The following is a 26,714-nucleotide window of genomic DNA, read 5'->3' as shown; positions in this document are numbered from 1 at the left end:
GCATTGCATATAATTTATTTCATTATATTTTGTTTATCAATACTAACATTTAAGTTCTCTTGTGAGATGCTGGAGATGATTAGCGTAGAGAAGCTGATGGAGGCATGGATGAAGGGGCGGATCAAAACAATGAATAGGATGATGCCCCGAATCTTGATGAGGATTAGATTCATGTATTTATTTTGTTTCACGTACTTGTAACTAATTAGAACTTGGCAATGACTGTACTCGGTTGTTAAATTTATTTAACTTATAACTTGTGTTAAATTTTTTTCACCTGCTTTGTATATGTATTTTTTATGTGTACTTTATTTTTTATACACAGGTTATATAAATTGTATAACGAGATTTTTTTTCTCGATATTCATATTTCAAAAAAAATTTATTTTTTTAAAAAATTTACGACGGATTAACAACGGATATTATTCGTCGCTAATATCCATCACCAATTTAAATCAATCAATGTTTTACGACATAATTTAATCCATCGTGAATCCCTCGCTAAATTGGTGATGGACATTAGCGACGGATACGTATTCGTCGTTAAATTTTAGCGACGGAATACATTCCTTCGCAAAACCAAATCAGTCCTTATGTAGCAACGGATTATGCGACAGATGCTTTCCGTCGCTAATCCATCGTTAAACACGTTAGCGATGGATGAGCGACGGAAAACGTCCGTCGCTAATACGCATTTTTCTTGTAGTGTTCCCACCGTGCTTTTGTAGCCTATTTTGGAAGTTTTAATGAGACCCTCTATTATAGAAAAAGTAAAAAGAAAAAAAGCAAACATGTTCAATTGCGAGCTGTTTGAATCATGAGTTGATTTCTTTTCTATCAATCTTTGGCTGTGAAGTGCTGCTGTTACTGGAAAAAAAGTTAGGTTTCGGTGGGGGTTTCCATTAATGGATGATGCCGATACCGGAAAAGTGTTGGATTCAGGCCTGTTTGCAATAAAGAGTGGTAATAAGTGAACGAGGGAGGAAGGAAGGGTCAGGGGAAAAGTTAGGATATTTTGATGGAAGGGTAGATTGGTCATTACATATTTAAATTAAATAATATAATTTAGGCAAATGAAGAAAATCCCATTGAAAAAATTACAAAGAACTCATTTTTAAGGGGATATATTGTCTTCAAATCAATTGTGCATGTTAATAAAATGCACAAATGGTTGAGTGTTGTAACACTTCCCTATATATACATTTTTTTCTTAAAAAAAATATATAATACATATTACATGTATATAATAGCTGCACGCCTGCACCTCGATGCTCATATATTTAAATACGGCCGCACCCATAACTATGTGACTCTGGACAGGAAGATATTTTCATGAATACAGTTAGGGAGCCATTAATGTCATCCACCGAAAACATTGATTGGGTGGTCTTTCACTAATTGTTGCTCCCCATAACGTCAACAACGAAAAATATAGCAAGATCGATCCCTTAACCAGTCTGCAATAGAACTCTGGTTCATTTTCTTAGCTCGTCCAAGAAAAATCCGAAAAATAGCCTGACACCGGTTAATGCATGTAGAACCACCATTATAACCATAGTGCTCTATCTTTGAGTTATTACAAAATGACAACGATTCTGTTTTTCAGTGTGAACTTAACCAAGATCTAACCATCGAGGGGAGCACCCACATAGTTTTACGCTCCCAGGACATCGACTGTAGATGCACAGCAGGTTCAGCACCGAACCTGGGTGCATTTTCTTCGTGTAATAAACGAAAAAGACCTAAGATTTAACCAGCCAACCGAAGTTAAAAGGGTGTTTTAACTAGCCTAGTATTGAGATGGACAACTAGCCTAGTATTGAGATGGACAACCACCCAAGAAGTCCTTTAGGTTAACATCATTGTTGCATCCTTAGAGATAATCGAGATAAGACTTCATGTTGCCCGCCTCATCTGGAAACACACTTTTCTTTTTCTTTTTCTTTTTGAAAAGGCAAGCTGGGGTTAGGCAGACGCTATCAGGTTCCATTAATCAGTAGAATCATTACACGTAACTATATGCATGTGATCCCTTAATGACGACCAGTCTGGGGTGGTCCTTCCAGGACCTGTGTAGCCCCTTTAGCCAATTTGGCTAAATGATTCACTATAGAGGTAGAGGTGAATTTAGTTCTCTGGATAAATAATGATTTCAAACTATACAAAACCTGAAAATCCTTTTTTAACTGGGGAAGTTGGTCCTTAATGACTTTCCTTTCTAGCAAAAAAGTCAGCTCCACCTTGTTCATTCTCAACACTTCCATAACATGTCGCGACGCCTACCGATGCCCCAGCACCCTAACATTCCATGTTATGATATTCATTAGGTGGGGTTTCATCCACTGGGGGACCTTGTTGTTTGGTCCTTCGAATACATGGGGGGCTCTTGGTAGGTGTTTCAACCATCTTTGCTTGTGAGGTCTCCCCTGTCATCACCATGGAGGCACTATCTAGGCCTCTTTCGACGTTTGGGTTCACAGCCGGTCCTAGCGGTTTAGTACCTCGATGAGTAGGAACCGCTTTAGTCTTGAAGGGGCTGAGAAGGCCCCTAGATACACCCTGTATTCTGTACCTGACAGTCGTTTGGGGGGGAAACTTGAGGTTGCTTCTGGATTGGTTACAGATATTTGGGTCTTTATTAGCATGATCAAGTCTAGGTGGGGCATACCAGGTCCTTTTCTGGTAGCCTGGTTCCCCTAATTACATGTGTGGGGAAAACCAGTAGGGAAATCTGGTTCTCTCTCAACCAGTTTCCCAATGTTGATTCCACGCTTTTCACCATTTTTAAGAAAATCAGTTGGGAATTGTACCTTTGTTCAGATGTCTTGAAGCTAGAGCTGTCATGCCCAACAAAAGCCGTTTCTCAATGAATCAAGGATCCATAAGATCTTGGGTCTCAACAAAAACAATGAGTAATTAAAATCTAAAATAATTGCGTTTTGAAGGACACCAACATCATGAATTCTAAGCGAAACGAATGCCCACATCATGAAATCCACCGAAAAAACACAACCCTGTTTATCATTTCCAGAATGCATCAATCAAAATCGAGAACCATGTTAACTTTTGAAAGATACCAACATCATAAATTTCATTTCAATCAGAAGAAAAACCCAATTCTCAAAATGCTTTGAGATTACCTGTCAGCATGCTGGTGAACGGGTCTTTTTTCGTTTGTTCTATGCTATTTTATGACCACATGCACTAAAAAATTAAGAAAAAAAAGGGACATATCAAGACATTAGCTTTTCATTGTCACCAAAACCGTGTTTATATGATATCTGGGAGATAAACTATTCCTCTTAAACACGCAAACAGTGAATATAGGTGAAGATGAGAAAGTTCATATAAAATGTAGGCAGACTTGAGAAAGTTCACATAAAATATATGCGAACTTTCTCAAGTTGAACTAAAATATATGCAAACTTTCTTAAGTTTGCATAAAATATATGTGGACTTCATCAATTCCTTGTACCCTAAGTTTATTCAAGGAATGCTCACATAACTCAGGCATATCGTGAGCTTCTTAACAACATCCCAAAAAGGTTGCAGCATTAGACAAGGGACTCCATCACTATATATGTGCAACCATTCTCTTCCACTAGCCAGGTTCCGCAGAGTCATCTGCTTGTCATACCGAGGACAATTCAAGAAAATATGGTTTGAACTGTTACACCTTGAGTGTAGGGGTGCTGATAGAAATATGGTAGAAGCTATCTATCGTTTCCTGAGGAAGTACACTACTAGGGTGTCCTTGATGCAGCTCATATTCTGAAAAAGGTAAGGGCACAGTCCTCGACCTGGGTGAATGTGTCTCCCATGATTGTGTTTGGGTCTGTCTCCTACACTACAAGAAATCTGCGGATTAGCGACGGATGCAATCCGTCACTAATCTACCATAAATCTATCGCTGAACAGTTTAGTGACGGATTAGCAATGGATAACATTCATCACAATTTCCTAGTCGCTAATTAGTGATGAAACATATATGTCGCTAATTTACGATGAATTAGCGAATGCCATGATCCATCGCAAGGCCGTTGCTAATCCACAGAGATTTGGTTTTGTGACAGATACACATCCATCGCTAATTTTGTAGTTATTATAGCGACAGATTTGCGATGAATTACAATCCATCGCAAAACATCAGCCGATTTAGTTTTGCGACAGATAAATATTTATCCCTCATATGTTGCTAAATTAGACGCTGATACTAATTAGCGACGGTTATTATTCATCACAAAAAAATTTTAAAAAAAAATGTTTGAAATATAGATATTGAGAAAAAATTTCTCTTTATACAAAAAAAACAAAGTACACATAAAAAATACATATATAAAGCAGGTGAAACAAATTTAATATGAGTTACAAGGGAAAAAAATTTATCGATCCACTATAATCCTCGCCAAGTTCTAATTATTTACAAGTGAACATATACAAAGAGTTTTGTTTGAAATAACAAGAAGGTGCAACAAATTCAACACATGAATCTAATCATCGCCAAGATTCAGAGCATCATCATCTTCATTGTCTCGATCTGCCCCTTCATCTATGCATCCATCAGCTCCTCTACGTTGATTATCTCCAGCATCCTACAAGAGAATCGAAAGGTTAGTATTGATAAACAAAATATAATGAAATAAATTATATGCAATGCACATAATCTAAGGCAGTCAAAGTAACATGGATGAATGACACATAAACTAACAATAAAGTGAAGGAAATTAACAGAATTCAGATATGTGTTCTAAGGCTGACAAAAAAATTCACAGTGATTCAATCATGCAGATACGTGTTCTAAGGTTGTCAAAAAAATGTCATAGTGATTCAAGCATGCATATATGGTTTATGAGGCTGTCAAATAAATGTATTATGTATCACAATCATGCATATATGTGTTATAAAGCAGTCAAAAAACTTTCATGGTGATTCAATCATGCTTATATGTGTTGTAAGGTTGTCAAAAAACTTTTATAGTGATTCAATCATGCGTATATGTGTTATAAGGCAGTCAAACAATTTCATAGTGATGAAATCATGCTTATATATGTATTCTAAGGTCGTCAAAAAACTTTTATAGTGATTCAATCATGCATATATGTGTTCTAAGGTTGTCAAAAAACTTTCATAGTGATTCAATCATGCATATATGTGTTCTAAGGCAGTCAAAAAACTTTCATAGTGATGAAATTATGCTTATATGTGTTCTAAGGATGTCAAAAAGCTTTCATAGTAATTCAATCATGCATATATGTGTTATAAGGCAGCCAAACAATTTCATAGTGATGAAATCATGCTTATATATGTGTTTTAAGGTTGTCAAAAAACTTTCATAGTGATTCAGTCATGCATATATGTGTTCTAAGGTTGTCAAAAAACTTTCATAGTGATTCAATCATGCATATATGTGTTATAAGGCAGTCAAAAAACTTTCATAGTGATAAAATCATGCTTATATGTGTTCTAAGATTATAAAAAAACTTTCATAGTGATTCAATCATGCATATATATGTTATAAGGCAGTCAAACAATTTCATAGTGATAAAATCATGCTTATATATGTGTTCTAAGGTTGTCAAAAAACTTTTATAGTGATTCAATCATGCATATATATGTTCTAAGGTAGTCAAAAAACTTTCATAGTGATTCAATCATGCATAAATGTGTTATAAGGCAGTAAAAAAACTTTCATAGTGAAGAAATCATGCTTACATGTGTTCTAAGGTTATCAAAAAACTTTCATAGTGATGAAATCATGCTTATATGTATTCTAAGGTTGTCAAAAAACTTGCACAATGATGAAATCATGCTTATATATGTGTTCTAAGGTTGTCAAAAAACTTTCATAGTGATTCAATCATGCTTATATATATGTTCTAAGGTTGTCAAAAAACTTTCATAGTGATTCAATCATGCATATATGTGTTATAAGGCAGTCAAAAATTTTCATAGTGATTAAATCATGCTTATATGTGTTCTAAGGTTGTCAAAAAACTTTCATAGTGATTCAATCATGCATATATGTGTTATAAGGCAGTCAAACAATTTTATAGTGATGAAATCATGCTTATATATATGTTCTAAGGTTGTCAAAAGACTTTTATAGTGATTCAATCATGCACATATGTGTTATAAGGCAGTCAAAAAACTTTCATAGTGATGAAATAATGCTCATATGTGATTGAAATCATGCATATACTAGCTTGAAATCTAACAACATGAAACAAATGACATGAAACTTTCATACCTGACAGGCACCTGCAGACGAAATTTTTCTATCCTAAAAAAAGTTGCACAACTCATTACGGATAACGCCGAAAATGGCTTAATGTAAAAAGTCACACATTGTGTCCTTAACAAGATCGTGGCCACCATCCCAAGAATTAGCAGGGTCAATCGAATGCTGGGAGTAGATGTTAGCGGGAGAACTCTAAGAGCTCTGACTGGAAGAGGCAATGACTGGTGTGGTGTTCATATTACTCCCAAACCCGAACACACGACCCTTTTTTGGTTCACTGGTTGCAGTCACCCATGCTGCAGGATCAAAAGGCGGATGCTGAGTAGAGTCATCCCCATATCATTCTACCATCTACTGCTTGTATGACTCTTACAAAGTAATGATTACAGTATGGATTAATAATTAAGAATTATGATGTTCATGGTAACTTGTTTATTATAATGTTTATTAATACAATAAATACATAAAATTGTCGCTCTCAGCTTCTTTAATACAAACTCTCCCATGCTCTTACGTTTATGTGTTTCAACAAACACATTCTTGTAAGGAATAATGCCTCCTTTTTCTGCTTCCTGCGAGGTTAAATGATTAAAAAATTAATTAAAAAGTATGCAACAATACTTATAAATTTGATAATATATATTAATGAGTTACCATTTTCTTTTGGTGGCTCTCAAAAGTCCTAGATTCACCTATGTGTAGATGGGCATCGGGCATCTTCGCTCAGTTTTGTGCAGCCTTTGCTGAGCGGTTTCAAAATTTATGGCCCGCCTACTTGTCACACATTGCATCCCAATAATCTGACCTGATAGTAGGAGGGTCATGGCCCTTCCACTGCAGTGGATCATCTATCCCACTAGATGTTTTTATTGTTGCAGTCTTCATATTGTGCAACTCAACTGGCAGCCACCTTTTGTCAGTTGTTTCATGTCTTGCTCCTCCTTCGCAGTCACGAAGTGATTCGAAGTCTATAAATAATTTCAGAAAGTTAGTACACATGACTATAACAAAAATATAAATATGAAACACATTAGCTATGATAAACAATTGTATACTATAAATGAGGACCACAATATGTCCAACACCTCCTTTGGGTACTATTTTCATTGAGTGATCGATCCTGAAAGTTGTTGAACTAGCGACGTATTCATCTGAAAATCTCAATTGTCTCAACCATTGACATACCTGCTTTACTTGATCTGGTTTAAGCACGTACCTTGCCTTTGGTTTCAGTACTTTGTCATTGTACTCTTTGAGTTCCAATTCTAGTCTTTTACATATTACTTTTAATCCATACGGGCCTTCAGATTATTCTTTATTTTTCCTTTGACATTCATTACTGTATTGAACACATTATCAAACACATTTTTCTCCACATGCATTACATCCAAATTATGTTGTATCAATAAGGTCAGCCAATATAGTAGTTCCCAAAATATAGATTTCTTTGTCTAATTGTGATCCTTCCCAAATCCAAGAAAGGGCGTCGAACTACGGGCATCTGTCAGTCCATATGGAAAGTATTGCAATCGTCTTAAAATCTCTATGTCAGACAACCGTGTAGATGGACCTTCCATTTCAGTTGTGTCTGCTCGAAACACATTCTTTTGTCATCGGAACAGATGGTCGCTGGGTAGAAATTGACGGTGATAATCAAACTAACACGACTTCCTTTCATGCGTTAATCTAAAAGATTTTGTATTCTCCATGCAGTACGTACATGTCAACCTTCATGTGTGCTCCAACCAGATAACTTACCATATGCAGGAAAGTCACTGATTGTCCATAAAACAACAGCCTTCATATTAAAGTTTTATTTTTTTGGGGCATTGAATTTGAGAACACCGTCATCCCATAGTATTTTTAGTTCATCAATCAATGACCTTAAATATACATCAAGATTTCGACCTACAGAGGTCGGATCAGGGATCAATAGAGACAAGAAAAGATTTTGATGCTTCATACACAAGCTTGGAGAAAGGTTGTATAGGGTGACAAATACTGACCAACACGAGTATGGAGTTGATCTACCCCCAAATGGATTAAATCCATCTGTATATAAACCGAGCCTAACATTTTTCACTTTCATTGCGAAGGTCTGATGAGTACGATCAAAGTGCTTCCAAGCTTTCATGTCAATAGGATGTGTGATCTTGTCTTCATCATGTCAAACTTTATTTGTATGTCATCTCATGTGTTTAGTTGTTCTCGAAGACATATACAATCGTTGTAATCTAGGGGTGAGAGGAAAGTAGCAGAGCGACTTGTATGACACTTCTTTTGACTTCGTGCTACCATTGTCTCTTGTTTTTTGCTTGAACTGAGGATGCCCACATAACAAACATGATCTGTTATTTTCTTGATCTTTAAAATACAACATGCAGTGATTTGGACAAACATCTATCTTTTGATACCTCATACATAGAGCGTTAACCATAATCTTTACACGATAGAAATTTTGTAGCAATTTCTCATCTTTGGGCAACATACTCTTCATAATAGAGCACAGACGGTCAAAACATGATTGACTTAAATTATACTCGGACTTCTAATTTAGTAGTTGAAGAACTGCAGACAAGATAGTGTGACTTTCGCAACCATTCCAAAGTGGCTCATCAACATCTCTAAGTAAGTCATAAAATTTACTAGCTGCATCATTTGCTACTTCTTCTTCTACCCAAGTTGGTACATCACTAAGACCCATAGCAGAACTCAGTTTTGGTCCTGCAACATCAAATATCAAATCCATATATGGATTATTGTGCACCACATCCACCCGTGCGTCAAAATTATTCTAAAATTCTTTACTATGAAGCATCTAATTCTGATAATCACTTACAAAACCCTTCATGTATAGGTGATGTATAACGTCATGAGGTTCTACAAATTGATTGTTCTTACACATCGTGCAAGGGTACCTGATCTGACCACTAGGATCCACTGTACTGACATTTGTTGTTGCAAATTCAATAAAACTATTAACATCATCCATATATTCAAGCGATACCTCATTGTCAACTATTCTACGGTATATTCATTTACGGTTTATAGTCATTTTGTCCAATAATATTATGGATATTATCATAACCAGTTAAAAGATAATCATAAGAATGCTATGATGAAAAAAATATCAAATTTATCATGCATTGATGGTGGATGTAATGATTTGATGTATATATCACACACACACACACATACACACACACACATATATATATATATATGATGTCATTCAATCACAAGAACTATGATGCATGCATTAATAACTTAATATTTTTATGTGTAAAACCATCACATCATATTTATACTCATCATAAGGATATTTAGAATGATGAAATCACATTCATCAACACGATACATTCATTTGAAGCATGTTTTCATGAAACAATTTCACATGGAAGGCATAATCAAATTGAAAATAACTTCTTGCAAGCATGAATACAGTCACATCAAACATGGCAATACAATCACTCATTCATACCACAAAAATGTCAAACATGTACCTACAGCAAACATACTCTAATATCCTGCTAACTACTACCATGACTAGCATGGAATCCGAACTCCAAAATTAAGAGCACTTCTATTTTCATACATTCAAATCATGCTCAGCATGATCTCCGAACTCCAGCAAAACAGTCTTAGATATCAACAACTAAGTGAGTGTGTCAACAAAAAAGTGTTGCATCCAAGAAATTAAATAACTTGTATCTTTGCATTTTTCTTATTTCTTTTTTCATAGTATTTTTAGCTGCATGCGATGCTTAGCACTAAGCATTGCGCAATTAGCTCAGCTACGCACCTACAAAGCACAAATGTACAAATGAAGGATTGGCATGCGCTGCTTTTTTTATAGGTGTACTGTCGTCTGAAATGTTGGCTCACGACACGATGCGATGAGGCAAGCAGTGGATTACCATAGTTGTGCACTCTATATGTGGTGGATTATCACAGCTCGCATGAAGCATCAGAAGTTTGCTGGAACTCTAAAGGCAATTTCTCATCTCATATTAGCGACCCTAGGTCAGGTGAGGCCACCCACTGAGTTTAAGCATATCAATAAGCATCAGCATGATTTCTCAATGACGGTGAGGGTGAGAGCCTTGTCTTGTCAACGCGGTGCTTGCCGACGACGGTGGGTCGGGAAAGGCGATGAGAGGGAGAGTGCTCGAGGGTCTTCGGTGGTGGCACATGGTGGCGAGAGAGATGGAGTGAGGGAAGAAGGAGGAGGTGAAGGAGAGGGCAGTGGGCAGCGGGCGATGGGTGATGGGCGATGGGCAATGGGCGACAGATGACGAGCAACGAGCAATAAGCGATGGGATGAAACAGAAAGGGAAAAGAAAGGGGCTCGCATTATGGTTTTACAGGAAATTTAGCGATGGAAAAAATCTGTTGCAAACACCATCACAAATTTGTGACGGAGAAGCGACAGAAAAATGATGTTGCGAAGTTGCGATAGAGTGCAAGACATAATTTTTCCATCACTAATCCATCGCAAGTTTGTGACGGCGTTTGCGACAAAATTGTTTCATCGCAAATTCCGAAACTAATTCCAATTTTAGGGATGGATAGTTTTCTCTCGCTAATCCGTCGCAACTTTGCGATGGATTATTTCTATCACAAATTTCTGTCGCTAAATAACATTTTTCTTGTAGTGCTATGCTTGTTGCTTTGTTGGAATGGGTTTGTTGGCCAACATTTTGTTGGAAGGGTCCAACGAGGATGCCGAACGTTGGCTTGTTCTTGTTTTGACCTATGATCCTTGTTGCTACATTAGGAACTTTAGCCTCTCTCATGGGGAAGTGATGCTATGTCACTGACCCTCATCAGCAACACCATGGTTATTGACCCTCTTTAGTGAATCCACTGGAGTTTTGCCCTTATTACTGTCTACTTGGAGTGCATCAAACCTGTTGTCAGGGCCAAGCTTTATCGTTGCCCGATTCCATTATCGACTCTAGTGGGTGAGCTTGACCTGGGCCCATACTTGATCGGTTGGAGTTGCTTTTGGTTCCTTAGTTTCCATTCTCCTGCTACAATGTTCAATCGAGTGAGCAATCGAATCACAAATAGTTCAATATTGGATACTATTTTTGTATATAAGATCTCTTGCTAGAAGGTTCTATTGGAAAAAGTTTTAAAATATAGATCATTTTTATAAGTTTTGGTGTTTTATTGTTTCCCATTAAAAGTGCTTTGAAAATGTTTAATCACATATCTAAGAGGGAGAAATTTTTTTTATAGTTTAAATAGATTGTTTGTTCTCTATTCTTTACTTTGGTAAAACCTTATGTGTTAGGGTGGCTTGCAGACGTTGTTGCGCTTAACGTGTTGTTCGTGCACACATGCACGGGCATGTCTGCAAAAGGGTGCTTGAGGCTAGCATTTTGATGGCACACGATTGCAGTAGCGCGAGACACATGTGAAGTGTTGAGGTTTGCTTTGACCAAGCCGTCTTTGAATTTTTATTTTCTCGAATAGTTTGGCCGTTTGAAATACTTTAAAATTGCATTTATATAGCTTTTATGCTGCATTGTGTGTGTTGGATGATTTTGAAGGTCCTTGACCGTTAGTCAAAGATGAGTGACTATTCAGGGTCATTTTTGTCTAATTTTTAAACTATTGGATTTATGGCCTTTAATTTCATCTATCAAAAAAATGTCTTGGCCTTCCTAAAGTCTATAAATTTCTTCAATTTTGTCTTTTGATTTATCATATTTTCTAGTTCTCAAGCTTTCTCTCTTTCTATTATTTTGTTCTCGATTTGGTTTGCCAAGTTCACGTGTGGGAGAGGTCACCTGATCTTGCGAAGCAGTGACACTCTTAAGGTCCAAGCCTATTTGTATCTTGGGAACTCAGTCATAAACAAATCCTTTTCGCATCTTCAAAAATCCCAAAGTGAGGCAATTGAAGTTCCAAAGATAATAATCTTAAGAATGTGTCTCTAGGCTTGGGATCTCAATTCTCCTAAAACCTATTTTTGGTCACCATTTGTTCTGACAATTTTAGAACTTTGACTTGGTCTCTGGTTTAATATTCAACTACATCAATCTGCTGAGACATGACCTTGAGAAGCTTGATCGATTTGATGGGTCAAACTTTAAGCGGTGGTAATCGAAGGTCTTCTTCTTGTTGTGCATCGACTATGTCTCCAAAAGGCCTTATCCCACTATTGTTGTTGGAGAAGTTGAGATAGAAGAACAGAAGAAAGAGAAAGAGAAGTGACACACAGACAACTACCGATGCAAAGAATATATCATGAACACTTTAGTTGATTATCTGTTTGACTTGTATTCTCCTTTGGAGTCGACTAGAAAATTATAGAATGCTATATAGATCATGTATAATGTAGAAAACACTAAAAATAAAAGATTCATGATAGACCAGTATGTTAATTTTTCTATTGTTAATAATAAGCCTATACTTGCTCAAATTCATGAGATGCAAATATTGACTTATAAGATCAAGGGAGAAGATATGTATCTTGATGATGACTTCCAAGTTGCAATCATTATTATGAAACTACATGATTCCTAGAAAGAATATAGGAATCACCTAAAATATAAAAATAAGAAAATCACTTTAGATGGTCATCCTAAGGACATCTGAATTGAGGGGGAGACTCATCTTTGTGACAAAAAGAATTTGAGTCCTAAAGAGGGTTATCATAAAGTAAATATTATTAGTAACAGGGGTGGAAAAATCATGAAAACCTAAAAAAACAAAAAGAATTTTGTGAAAATAAAAAAGCTAACTGATAAAAAAAAATAAGCTGCTATATTTATGGCAAGTTGGGCCATTTTGCTAGAAAATGCAGAGAACGAAAGAGCCAAACCAAATGAGTCAGAGAAGAAGCTTGTTATTGTAATCGCTGAAACCTTCATGATGGCTGCAAATAGGGACTGATACTTGGATACTTGAAGCATTGTTCATGTGGCAAATGATAGAAACTTGTTCAAGTCGCATGAAGTAGTATGAGATGGATATAATCTTTTTATGAAAAACTCTTCCTCAACTAAAGTGCTAAGAAAAGAGAGTGAAAATTAAGTTCACTTTCGAAAAAGTCCTAATACTTGAGAATGTTCACTATGCTCCAAAAGTTCATAAGAATTTAATCTCTGTAAATCTACTATCACAAAATGTTTTCAAAATTATTATTAAGTATGAGATTGTAATTGTAACTAAAGGAAAAATCTTTGTAGAAAAAGGGTTTGCCACTGATGGTATGTTCAAGATGAGCATAAATGAATCTGTTACTTATGTTTATATGGTTGACTCTTTTTTTTTTTGCATTCATGATTAAGACATATTAATTCTCATTGTATTCATAATATAAATAATTTTGGTCTACTTGTCATGTTAAAATATAACATAATCATAAGTGTAAGTCATGCATTCAAACTAAGCTAACTAGAGTCTCATTTCTTAGTATAGAAATGAATTATAAATTACTTAAATTAGTGCATTTAGATGTGTGTATGATAGATAATATTCTAAGCCGTGGTGGCAATAGGTATTTCATTACCTTTATAGATGACTATTCTAAATTTTTTATGTTTATTTGATAAAATATAAATATGAAGCATTTTTCAAATTTCTTTTTTATCTTGCTGAAGTACAAAATAGGTTTAAAGCCAAGATTATACATTTAGAAACTGATAAAGGAAGTGAATACTTAGGTGAAGAATTTGATAAATTTTATGGAGATAATGGTATTATTCATCAAACCTCTACTCTTAAAACTTCTGAATAGAAAGGTGTAGCAGAAAGGAAAAATAGAACACTTATAGAAATGATGAATGATATACTTCTTAATACGGATTTACATCCCAACTTGTGGGGAGAGGCTCTACTTACTGCTTATTATATTCTAAACTTTATTCCTTGTTTTAAATCTAATAAATTATCTTATGAATTGTGTTTTGATAAGAAATCTAATCTTAGCTATTTTCGTGTTTGGGGTTGTTTAGTATATGTTAAAATTCTAAAAAATAAAATAAAGAAGGTGGGACCTAAAGTATTCAAATATGCATTTGTTGGATATGCTGAACATAGTAAAGCATATAGATTTTTGGATATTACTGAAGATGTTATTATTGAATCTAGAGATGCATCTTTTGTAGAACATCAAAATGCATTTGATTCTCTTCTTGATGGTAGTTATACTATAGTTGATGAACATTTGGTTAATGACATGATTAATATTCTAATGATTGTGATGCTGAAACTGAAGTTAGGCACAGTAAACACATTAGAAAACTAACTAATTTTGGTTCTGACTTTTATATATTTCTAATTGAGAATGATCTTGTATCTTTTTAAGAGGCTATGTCTTCTCAAGATGTTGCCTTTTGGGAAGAAGATATAAATTGTAAAATTGACTCAATTATGTCTAATAATGTTTGAAAATTAGTAGATTTACCTGATGGTTGCAAAACTATTGGCTGCAAATAGATTTTCAAAAAAAAGTTAAAAGTTGATAGTACAAATGATAAATTTAAAGATCGTTTGGTTGCAAAAGGATTTAAATAAAAAGAATGTGTTGATTGTTTTGATATTTTTGCTCCTCTAACCAGAATAGCTATTATTAGAATTTTGATTATCGTGGTTGCCATATATAAGCTTGAAATCTATCAACTAGACGTGAAAACAACCTTTTTGAATGAAGAATTAGATGCAAAGATATATAGAGAGAGAGCAACCTAAAGGCTTTATAATGCTAGGGCAAGAACACAAAGTTTGCAAACTTGAGAAATCCTTATACAGATTAAAGTAAGCTCCTAAGTAATGACATGAGAAATTTGATAGTTCTCTAGTAAATAATGGATTCAAAATACATGATGTTGATAAGTGTGTCTACAGTAAAGTAGATTGTAATTCTATTATTATTATTTGTTTATATGTTGATGACATGCTTATTTTGGGTTTTAATAATGAATGTACAAACCAAACAAAAATATTTATATCTTTTATGTTTAATATGAAAGTTTTGGGTGTTGCATATGTTATTTTAAGAATCAAAATTATGGGAAATAATAATGGCATTACATTATGTCAATCACATTACATTGATTTTTTTTTATAAAGTATGGATATATTGATTGTTTACTTGCATGCACTCCATATAATCCAAATGTGAAATTAGCTCCTAACAATGGTGTAAGTGTTCAACAATTAAAATCTGTTAGTATTACAATTAAAATATGTTAGTATTGTAGGTAGTCTTATATATGCAATGAATGAAATAATGACTTATATAGCAGCCTATGCAGTGAGCAAGGTGTGTAGATATATAATAATCCGTGACATTAACATTGAAATGTTATGAACATGATTCTTAGATATCTTAAACATACTTTAGACTACGGAATCCACTATACCGAGTTTTCTGATATTATTGAAGGGTATAGTGATGCAAGTTGGAACAATAAATTTGAAGATTTCAAATCTATGACTGGTTGGATTTTTATCATCAGTGGATGAGCAGTTGTATGGAAGTCTAAGAAACAAACTTGTATAACTCATTCTACAATAAAATGTGAGTTTATTGCTTTGGCATCTGCTTGTAGAGAAGTTTAGTGACTTAAGAATATGTTAGTGGATAATCTACTAGGTGAGAAACTCATACCCGATATTTTAATGTTTTGTGACAGCCAATCAATTAAATATAAATCAGGTAATATGAAATATAATGGACAGTCTAGACATATTAGTCTAAGACACAATTTTATAAGACAAATGATTAATAACATTATTATATCTTTAAATTATGTGAAGTCATGCCAAAACTTAATAGACTCATTTATGAAAGGTTTTTCAAGAGATGTCATCATTAAAACATCGAGGAGAATGAGAATTAAGCCAATTAAGTCATAGTCTAAGGATACCCAACCTAGAGCACTGAAGATCCCACATGCCAAGGTTCAATGAGAAAAGAATTGATAAATGACAGGTATTGAGTACATTTATGTAAGCTCATTCTTGATGTATGCTCATGAGTTATAACTAATGTAAGGGTTGAGCTAATAGCTCTTAATGAGTTTGTAGGCCTTAAGGCTAGGGTATGTGTTACAGAACACCTAGACAAACTCACCTATGTGAGTGTAGAAGTGTGACTCGTTTCTTATGAGAATTGACAATTCTCTATAGAACTCATGAATCCAAGCAAGCATAAGGGTCTAAATATGCCAACTTAAAATCCATACAATTAAACTTTTGAAAACCTATATGTGATTGAAAATCCGGTTAACAATATAAAGAGTTAAGTTCAAGGTAAGTCTACTTAGTACCTTGGTTAATTTAAGTTTTCTTTCACTAAGTGGGAGTTCAAATCCTGCAGACACTCACTAATGCATAAGTTTTCTAGGCAAGCCCAGTATATTTGAAACTAGTCGGGGATTGTTGAAAAAAAAATCAAAATATAGCTCATTTTTATAAGTTTTGGTGTTTTATTGTTTCCCACCAAAAGTGCTTTGAAAATGTTTAGTCTCATATCTAAGAGGGAGAATTTTTTTTGGTAGTTTAAATAGATTATTTGTTTTCTATTTTTTACTTTGGTAAACCTTGTGTGTTAGGGAGGCTTGCGGGCGTTGTTGTGCTTCATGCAAGAACAAACGCATCATTCGCACATACGCATGTGCGCACATGTGTGCGCAAGGGCGCTTGAGGTGCAATGTGGCATTTTTATGGTGCACTTTGCATTTCGCACGCTTGCATCGGTGTGAGACATGTGTGAGGTACCGAGATCCGCTTTGCCCAAGCCATCTTTGACTTTTTATTTTCTTGAATGGTTTGGTGATTTGAAGGACTTTAAAAATGTATTTATATAACGTTTATGGGGTATTGTGTCTGTTAGACGGTTTTAGAGGTCCTTGACCATTAGTCAAAGGTGGGTGATCATTTAGGATCATTTTTGTCTAATTTTCAAAATCATTGGATTTATGATATTTAATTTCATTCATCATAAAAATGTCTTGGCCTTCTTAAAATCTAATTTTTTTTTCATTTTCATCTTTTGGTTTATCAATTTTTTTGACTCTCAAGCTTTCTCTCTTTCTATTCTTTTATTCTCGATTTGGCTTGTCAAGTTTACGTGTAGGAGAGGTCACCTGATCTTGCAAAGCAACGACAATCTTGAGGTTCAAGCTTAGATGTATCTTGAGAACTCAATCGTGAACAAACCCTTTTTGCATCTTCGAAAATTCTGAAGTGGGGTGATTGAAGTTCTAAAGATAGCGATCTTAAAAATGTGCCTCTAGGCTTGAGATGTCGATTCTCCTAAATCCTATTTTTTGTCACCATTTGTTTCCATAGATTCACCCTCCTTTGATTTCAATTTTCACCTCTAACGGTGGTTGAAAATCCAGTGGCACTTCGAGCTTCACCCTCGCAAAATTTTGTCGCTCTTTTGTGTTCGTGAACAAGTCGACAACCACTAAAAACCCTCTCAGTAATTTTGTGGTGCTCGTGAAAACATCCACAGACCACAGTTTGGGGGAAAGTTCAGGGAGGCCCCTTTGCCATATAGGGATGAATGTGTGGACTTCTAGCTTGATGGGCGCACCAGGTTTCCATAGGTTTGTGACCAGTCTTTTTTCTGCCACGTACCATGCCCCTTTGCGCATAACCGTACGAAAATGTTCTTCACAGTTTGTCGATATTAGGAAAAGTTCATCCTTGAGGGTGGAGAACGTTAGGCCTGGAAGGGGACCATAGTGCTTTGAGAGATTCGAACATGTAGCAGTACTACATCCGTCGATCCTGCAGGCCGCCTAGGAACCCCGCAATTACCGTCCATCACAAGTGTTCCAACAGTTGTTTGTAACGATTCTCTAGAATTACAATTCCCGGTTTTTGGTGGTCTGAAGTGTTTCTGCAAGTCCTGATATGGGTGGTGTCTTCCTCCCACAGTCAATCACATGTGCCCAAGAGCACAGGGTAGCTGTGAGTTAATGCTACATCCTACAAAGGGCCAGAATGCCCAGAGGGGAGCCAGGGGTTTTCTGTGGTTGGCGAAGGCCACCCAGTATCTGTTCGTCTCTCCCTCTGTTTCCAGCTCCATCCGTCATTCGGTTCTTTTACCCCATGGAAACACAACTTGCTTCAAAGAAAGGTAGCATATCACGTAGCAGATTTTCACTCATTTTCATGAACACCAACTTGCAACAACGACCGCTAACGGTCCCAAATCTATGTGGACTCCATACCTGGTTTTTTTAAGAGTCAGCATCACCTTTTCATTTTAAATTCAAGTTCACTTCATTATAATGGAGGAAGCAGGTTTCTGAATCTGACCAAATGATTAAATGTCCGGGACTTGACTCTAATCTCGATTAAAATCTTGATTTGGATGCTTGATAGGCAATCAAAATACAAAGCAAAGTTTGGGCAATGTTCGTTGAAGCCCTCATTTTTATTAATTCCTTGTCAAAATATAAAGGAATGATAAACAATCATGTTGAGTTATTAGTTTACTGTAGCATACAAAAACCAATATGTTGCACATCAAAATGCAGGTGAAGGGAATTTGGTATATGTTCATATTTTCTCTTGTTTGTTACACTTTCCGCTTAACTTGGAATAAAGACAAGAATATCGAGACTTATAGGGATCCTTTTCATCATTTTTTTAGGGTGTGGTCCACAAGACCACTTACCTGTCCTATTCACCACAGCCATAAAGGGCTTTTTTAGCATAGGCATGCAAAACCATATAAAAGTGCGTAGATTGATGGCTGAGAATGGAAACAACTTGATACCAAGCGTGCAAGATAATATTAATTGATTGTGATGCACTCATGCAATGTCTTGTTGTTCACTGAGTTCTGTACTCCAGCCTTTCTAGGTTTGGTGATGATGCACAGATGATGCTCCTCATATTGGAATTAGAATAAATTGATTGGCTCTTGTACATCATCACTATTGCCCACTAGTATCATCACTTTTCAGGAGACAGCACAATCATATATAGCAACGGCATATGTTATAAGTCAATCAGTTGCTTCCCCTTAGAATGATTCCTCTGAGACAGTATTCTTTTGTTCGCGGCATCGAATTTACATTTTTTTAAGACTCCACACTTTATTTGTCTCAAACACAAGTGTATCAGAGTTAAGGGCCGTGGCAAGTTGGCAGTAACATATATACACACATTTGCATGCATGTGCGTATGTAACATGAGCACTTTCAAAAGGGTGCCTTAACCATGTTGAGTTATGTCAACACTGCTGGTACTGGTACTTCATAGGAACGGTATAGGCTAGTTTTACATCTGACCCGAAACTGGACCGGATTTGTGTTTTTGATATATATATATATATATATATATATATATATATATATATATATATATATATATATATATATATATAGATGTGTGCATGTGCATATATAAAAAAAAAATCTTAAAAAATAATACATACATAAATATAATAGTCATAACCCTTACCCATGCTTTTAGAAATTCAAAAAATGATTGTACTTTCTTTGTAAATGTTGCAATTTCAGGAATGCCTCACAATTTGTTGAAAACCTCTCCATGTCCAAAATGTCCGATTCTCAATTTTTTATGATATTTTTACCCTTCGTACAAGTGAGCCTACTAATGTTTGCGTGATAGATATGTATGTTGTCCGAAGGTTGCAACATCTCAATAAAAAGGAGATTTGCATAAAAATTTTGTAGACCTGATGAAATTTCACATAACAAATTTTGCGAACTTGACTAAGTTGAATCCAAACAAAGGAGATTCACATATTAAATGATTCATCTTTTGAAGTTCACACGCCTTATGCAAACCTTCTACAATTGAAAAGTTTTAGCTTGACAAGTTCGTTTTATACATTTGTGGTGGTCTATATAGATGTCATGCGAACCTCTTTTAACTAAAAAAACTCGCTTAAAGTCAAGAAGTATGTTTGCAAATATATGTACAACCTTCACAAATTTGTGTTGTGAATATATCTAAACTTTGCATAAGCTTGCAGCGCCACACATTTGTGAATGTCTCGACCTTTGCACAAATACCATGCAAACCTCTTTTAAGTAAAACTCACATAAAGTTTGAATGTACATTCGCAAATATATATTCTAACATTCACAAACATATGTTGTGGACATCCTTACCTTTGCATATTGTTTGATTTGAGCATGTCTAGTTCAAGTAATGAATTTGTGAACGTCCCAACCTTCACACACATAACGTGCAAACCTCCTTTAACTAAAATTATATAAAGTCTGAACAACATTTGCAAAAATCAAACATTCACAAAAGTACCAAATTTTCAAGCCTTATATGTGGGACTTATGTTAACACAAAATAAATATAATTAAGATGTGAATATTCTTAACTTCGCATATAAATGTCCTCCATACATTTGTAGATGTCATCATGACATTCACAAAAAGACTCGTGAACATCCTCCGTATATGCAAAACTTATGGCCTCAGTTATGAACATTTCAAACATTCACATATTTAACTTGCAAGTCACAAATATTCTCATGACATTTCTGTGAATCTCTTCATCCTCGTGTGTAACATTTGTGAAATTTTGTACAGGCATTAAATGTGATGTTGTGTATGTATGAAAGCTCTGTTTTGTATTTGAGGACCATTTTTGCATAAAATTAGGGTTTCTTAGCGAGGATTTTGTGGACCCCAACCTATTTCTCCTGACAAGTTTTTCGGCGATGTGCCATTTTTCTTGCCTTATCACCTCAAATTTCACCCTAATATCAACACGTTTTTAAGTATATTAATGAATCAATAATTGCCTTGTACATGGGGTACTAACTTTTTAAAAGATTGAGAAAAAGCCAATAGGGGATAAGAGTACCTCTCATAGCAGCACTTAAGGTGAGAAATGAAGGTCACCATCATCAGCTTAGTAGGAGGGTTTGATTACATCAGATGATATAGGATTGACACTTTCTTTGCATGAACTTTGTCTTAGATCTCATAAGTCAAACAATTTGAGTTATTTCATTTCTCCTTTTAAAGAAGATCAACACACTTGAGGCAAGGCAGCAACAACTCAGGGCAGAACTGCAACATTATGGTGGAGAAAAGACGTCTTGCATGGATCATCATCACATGGCTCTAGGTAAGCCTTCAAAACATGGATCCCATAAATAATTTGTTTTAACCAAAAAAATTTGAAAAGTGAAAATTTCAAAAAATAAAAATAGAAAAAATAAAAAGTTCCAAATATCCAAAAAAATAAAAAAAATCCAAAAGATTTGCTTCTCCCAAGGTCTAAGTTATCCTCTTTATTGTAGAAGCATATTATTCTTGACAATAAATGTAAAACTCGCAAAATTTTGACAATGATCAAAATAAATAAATATTAAAATTCCTGGAAATGGATACGATAAAGGGATGTAGAGTCGATCCAAATGGATCAAACGGATCCAGTATTTGGTTTCAAATACAATAGATGGATTCGGATCTCGGATGTAGTCAAAACCCACTTAAAATCCAGTTTCAAATTTTCAATTTCAACTACATTCGCAAAGCACATCTCTAAAGTATCATCTCTTGCGAATATCGCCCTCATTATGACTGTACCCGATTTATATATGCTTTCCAGTAATTTACATGAAATAACAAGGTTTTTTCCTCGTTTGGGTCCCAAATTCAGGGATTTACTAGTCATATGTATTATGACTTTGATTTATAATTCTCGAGACTTTATTCATCATAAACAGTGCTCACACCACTTTGTACATCTTACTTACGTGATTTCGAACATCGCTCATCATTGAAGTAGTTTTAGTCGCAAAGAAGTGCAACTAAGTAAGGGTTGACTCACTGGTATATATGGTTGGTTACCTCATAGGAAGAGAACGTGAGTTGAATCCCCGTGTATGCCAGAAATTTTGTTAAAAATTGCTATTTTGTAAATTGCATCAAAAGAGGATAAAAGGATTACGATTGCAAGAATATGCAATGAAATAGGAAGTGGTGCATTGGTGGGGCTCGTTACCCCTTAGGTTGAAGAACCCTGGTTTAAATCCCCTTGTCTGCCAGAATGAAGCCTTTTTACAAAAAAAAAACATATTGGTAACTTTTATATGAATTTTTGCTTAAAAATCAAAGTGGCAATAAATGAGGAGTTAATTAAGAGGAAGGGGCGATTTTTTTTAAGAAAGAAGGGCTGAACGGTTGGGCCATCTTGGAAGCCCAACCGTCCAGCATTGGGAAGAGCCTCCTTTCCAATTTTTTTCAAAATGGAAGGGAGTTTCAAGAAAGGGAAGTAATGGACAGAACCATTTTGGGAAGGCTGCAATGAACGCAAATTAATGTTACATTTTTTTTTCTTTGAGAGGGACCTTACAAAAAAAATAACGAGGTGCCTTGGAACTCAAGCTCTCTTTCTCTCTCTCACGCCTCCTCTTTCAGCCCAGTCGTGTGACCCCTCTTCTCCTTGTTTCTCATCCACCATTGATTCCGGCGAGGAGCTCGCGCGTGGATACCCGACGCCTGATTGGAGGAAGAGTGTCATATCTCCATATTCGTATCAGCACGAGTTAGGGGATGCACAACTAAATACATATTTGTAACGTAGTGTGTTCCTAAATCATGAAATGAGTTTACTTATGCTGTATCTCAAACCCTCCCCTGAAATCGAGTAACTATTAGACCTAAAATTTGCTAGAAAGTAAAAAGGGGACATCTCTCGTATAGTTTTTGTTTAAACAGTTACAGGTATGACCTGAGCATAGATTTAGACATTAGTGTTGAATCTCTCATTTCAAGTAATCTGGAAATAAAATGCGTCGATGGAGGGCCATGTGCAATATAGACGTCATGGCATCCTCACTACCAGCCGACAATAGAGCAGAGTTCAAACTTTAGAACTCAGTTGCGGATGGAGCTGTGTGTGTCACAACCCCGTTAATGAACAAACAGACCCTACGTGAATAGTTCAAATCGTGGGACTTCATATGATTTACTGAAAATTTGGGTAGGCTTATTAGCCCCTACCCCTTTTTGTTCCATATGCTTCTCACGCTTCATTAAGAGCTGCCAGCAAACTAATGTTGTAAGAGGCCTAGAAACTCAATTAACCCAAAAATCTAGATGATGATACAAATTAATAGAAGAGACCTTTCTAGATCGGTTTATTGAGAAGAGTTTTTTTTCTAGTTGTTCCAAGTTGCAGCATAGTGTGTGTCAACTCAATGTATACTGGACACATTCTCACTAGTTGTGATATTCCTGTATTTGAGTTATACCAACAAACCACCAGAATATATAAGGTCGGTTTATGTAGTTAGTGTTTGAATTGACTTTTGGACTTTTACCATATAATAGATGGTATTAAGTAAATCAGATTCCAACGTAAATATATATACAGAGGAAAAAGAATGTCCAGATCACCACCTTGTTACTTTTAGTTGGATGCCTAGTGTTTACATGTGGTATTGAATTAATTTTCAAACCATAAACGTACTGAGCATATGCAATGGTATTAAGAGGAAAATTCAAGTTACCATATGTCCAGACCAAAGTATCTCAACGATTACCTGTTCAAATGGTAATATTTAGCTTACCATCATCATATTTATAACACATGTAAGAGTTAGGCTAACTAAAGGCTCACCTAGATGGATATACGCACGTTTTTTTTTTCTTGTTGAAACTTAGGACGCGGTTATGGTTCGCCTAATGGCATAACATAGTGGGATTTTAATTGGAACCAGTCGTTGTTGCAACCAGCAATAGGTAAACTGGTTGGCACGTTGCAGGGCCTCTCGTGACCTGCTGGGCCATGACAGTCGGAGTCTGGACTGATGGTGGTGGCTGGTGTGGTAGGGTTCAGTAGACCGAAACCACTGCTATCGGTGGTACCACATCAATCGGTTTGCCTAGTCTTACTGGTTACAGTGGCTTCAATGAAGTTGACGGGTGGAGTGCTACATAACCCATAACTGCTGAAATATATATATATATATATATATATATGGACCCTCTTTTTCATAGGGTATCGTGTAAGTATATACCCATTATTGTATCATGCGGAAGAGGCTGTAGTGGCCACTTCCTTAGTGTGAACCATCCACGTGGGTGAAGTCTGGTGGTATGCACTTGGTTGTGAGATAACCAAAGTCAGAACATTGAGGTATATGACAAGAGAAATATATGAATAAGGTTAGTTAACTGGCATGAGAAAACTTCGTCGGGTGAGCCATACATAAAATAAATGAAGAAATAAAGAAAAAAATTTATGAGAACTGGTATACCAGAAAGGATATATGTTATTGGTTTCTCATGGGGTTTTCGGGTACACCATGACAATATATGTTACTGGATTCCCAGGTTCTGGGTACACTGGATCGCAATGTATGTTACCAGACCCATGGTCTACTTTAGAGAGGGTGGGTGGTACACACTCTGTGGGACATGCTTGTGTACTGAGAGCGAGGTGTCTCACCCAGTCTCCAGTCCACGGAGTTAGGGGGACCAGGACCACTAGTGAGTCCTAGGTGGTGGGTGCAAGTCTTCTGCAGAAGAGTTATGGGTGCATCCAATGTTAGTTCTTACCGATTGGGGATCTCTCTCGGTCAAGCACCGTTCCCCTTTTGGGTATTCGTACGGTTAGTTATACAGGGTATTAAATAATAAACCCTCGTATAATCTCAGTCTGCTACGATGTCGTACCCACAGGGTTAAAAATAGAATTAAAGGATCATAATATTAATTACAGTAATGTCCAATGAAACATATGCAGGTTCTAGTAGAAATAAACTTAGAAATTTGAACCCTTGGGTCACTTACTCAGTAGTCATACTAGACAGGATGTGGTTAGAAAGGGAAAGTCCTATTATGTAAGTATTAAATCTCTGTTAACTCAAAATTCACACATACATGTCCACATGACATTACACATATGTAGTTAGGGTTGTATCACTTACTCAGACAGTGGTAGTCGGATTCCTTTGTTGTTTTCTGTTTTCAGGTGAAGCTATAAACTAACTATCAGAGTGAGGACGGCGGCATCGTCGGGCGGTCATGGTACTACTACTTCTCTGTTTTATGTTCTGGACTTTGAGCTGATGTAATCAACTTTGTTATGATGGAATAATATTGAAGTTCTTTGTAGCTCCTCATTTGTTTAATTGAATGTTCAAAAAAAAAAAACTTTTTTGTTGAATTTGCGTTAAAAATAAATGGGGCGTTACAATAAGACTAAGGAAGCTTATGTTAAACCCCCTATTTTTGTCTTTTCTAACATATCCAATGATGCCTTGTTATTAAAATCATATGTGGCCAGTCAAAGGTGTCTGAACCTATGTGTAAAACCGAGGGAGAAAATTTCACAGAGTTACCTGAATTCAAGTATATCTTTGAAGGGTAGGAAAATTCTTCCTCATTAGATGAATTCAAACAATTATAGGAAAAGGATAGAGTGCCATTATGCAAAGCATGTGATTGAGTGATCATTTAAGGTCAAGGATCTTGCCCTCAAATGGATCCACTACACTTATAGCCATCCTTCAAAGAAATAATGCCCAAACTGGGAGGATCCATATGTGGTCAAAAAAGTTCTTCCTAGAAACTTGTATCGGCTCCTTAATGCCGATGGGGTCAAGCTATTAGATTCGGTCAATGCATCACATAAAAAAATATATATTATTCTTGATTCAATTCTTAAAAAAGAAACTTTCAAAATAATCATTTCCTCAAGTGTATTTCTGTACACGAGAATCTATTACATAAGGACATCCAATTCTTAAAGAAAAATAAGCTAGTGATACGGTGAGACCAAGATACTAACACATGAGTGTACAAGGATGAATTATAGGGGCATGGGATTATCATCAATGCATAAGTGTAAATTCAGGTAACCAACTCTCCAAAAAAAGAGTTAGGTGTTGAATATCTTCAATGTTAATTTGCTTCATAGATTGGTCTCTTGAGAGGTCTTTTCTTTTTATCTTGATTAGAAAAACATTAAAAAATCATAAAAAATACACAAAATAAGCAATTCATTTAGGCTAACTACTCCTAGTATTCATTTAGGCTTCAATTATTAGACTGCCTTATGGGTAGAGGTTAGAATAGAAAAGTGCATACTAAAAAAAAGAGAGAACCAATACTTACCTTTGAATTTACAGTGTGGTGTCATGATCCAATCATATGATTTCCTTAGAAGTAGAGGTTGAAATATAGAAACATATACTACAAAAAATTCAATACTTACATCTTGACCTAGCAGGTTCCAGTCATATGGCTTTTGAAAGCAAAGGTTGAATAGATTAGAGGCATCCCTCCTAAACTCGATAGTCATAAGACCCATGATTACTAGGTCTCAGGTCAAAGGATAGCAAAAGTGAGGAATAAGTTTCTTTTGAGCTAAAAACAAAGACTCCTGAAAGCTTACATGGGAGAAGAAAGTGTATTTTAATGCACTTTCATCAAGCTCTAGTCCTTTAGAGTTCGAACCTTAGTGGGGACCATTAGACCTAAAAAAA

The sequence above is a fragment of the Nuphar pumila genome, chromosome 5, assembly GCF_984573655.1.
Source record: "Nuphar pumila chromosome 5, dmNupPumi1.hap1.1, whole genome shotgun sequence".
NCBI classification, from domain to species: domain Eukaryota; kingdom Viridiplantae; phylum Streptophyta; class Magnoliopsida; order Nymphaeales; family Nymphaeaceae; genus Nuphar; species Nuphar pumila.
This window is presented reverse-complemented; position numbering follows the sequence as displayed.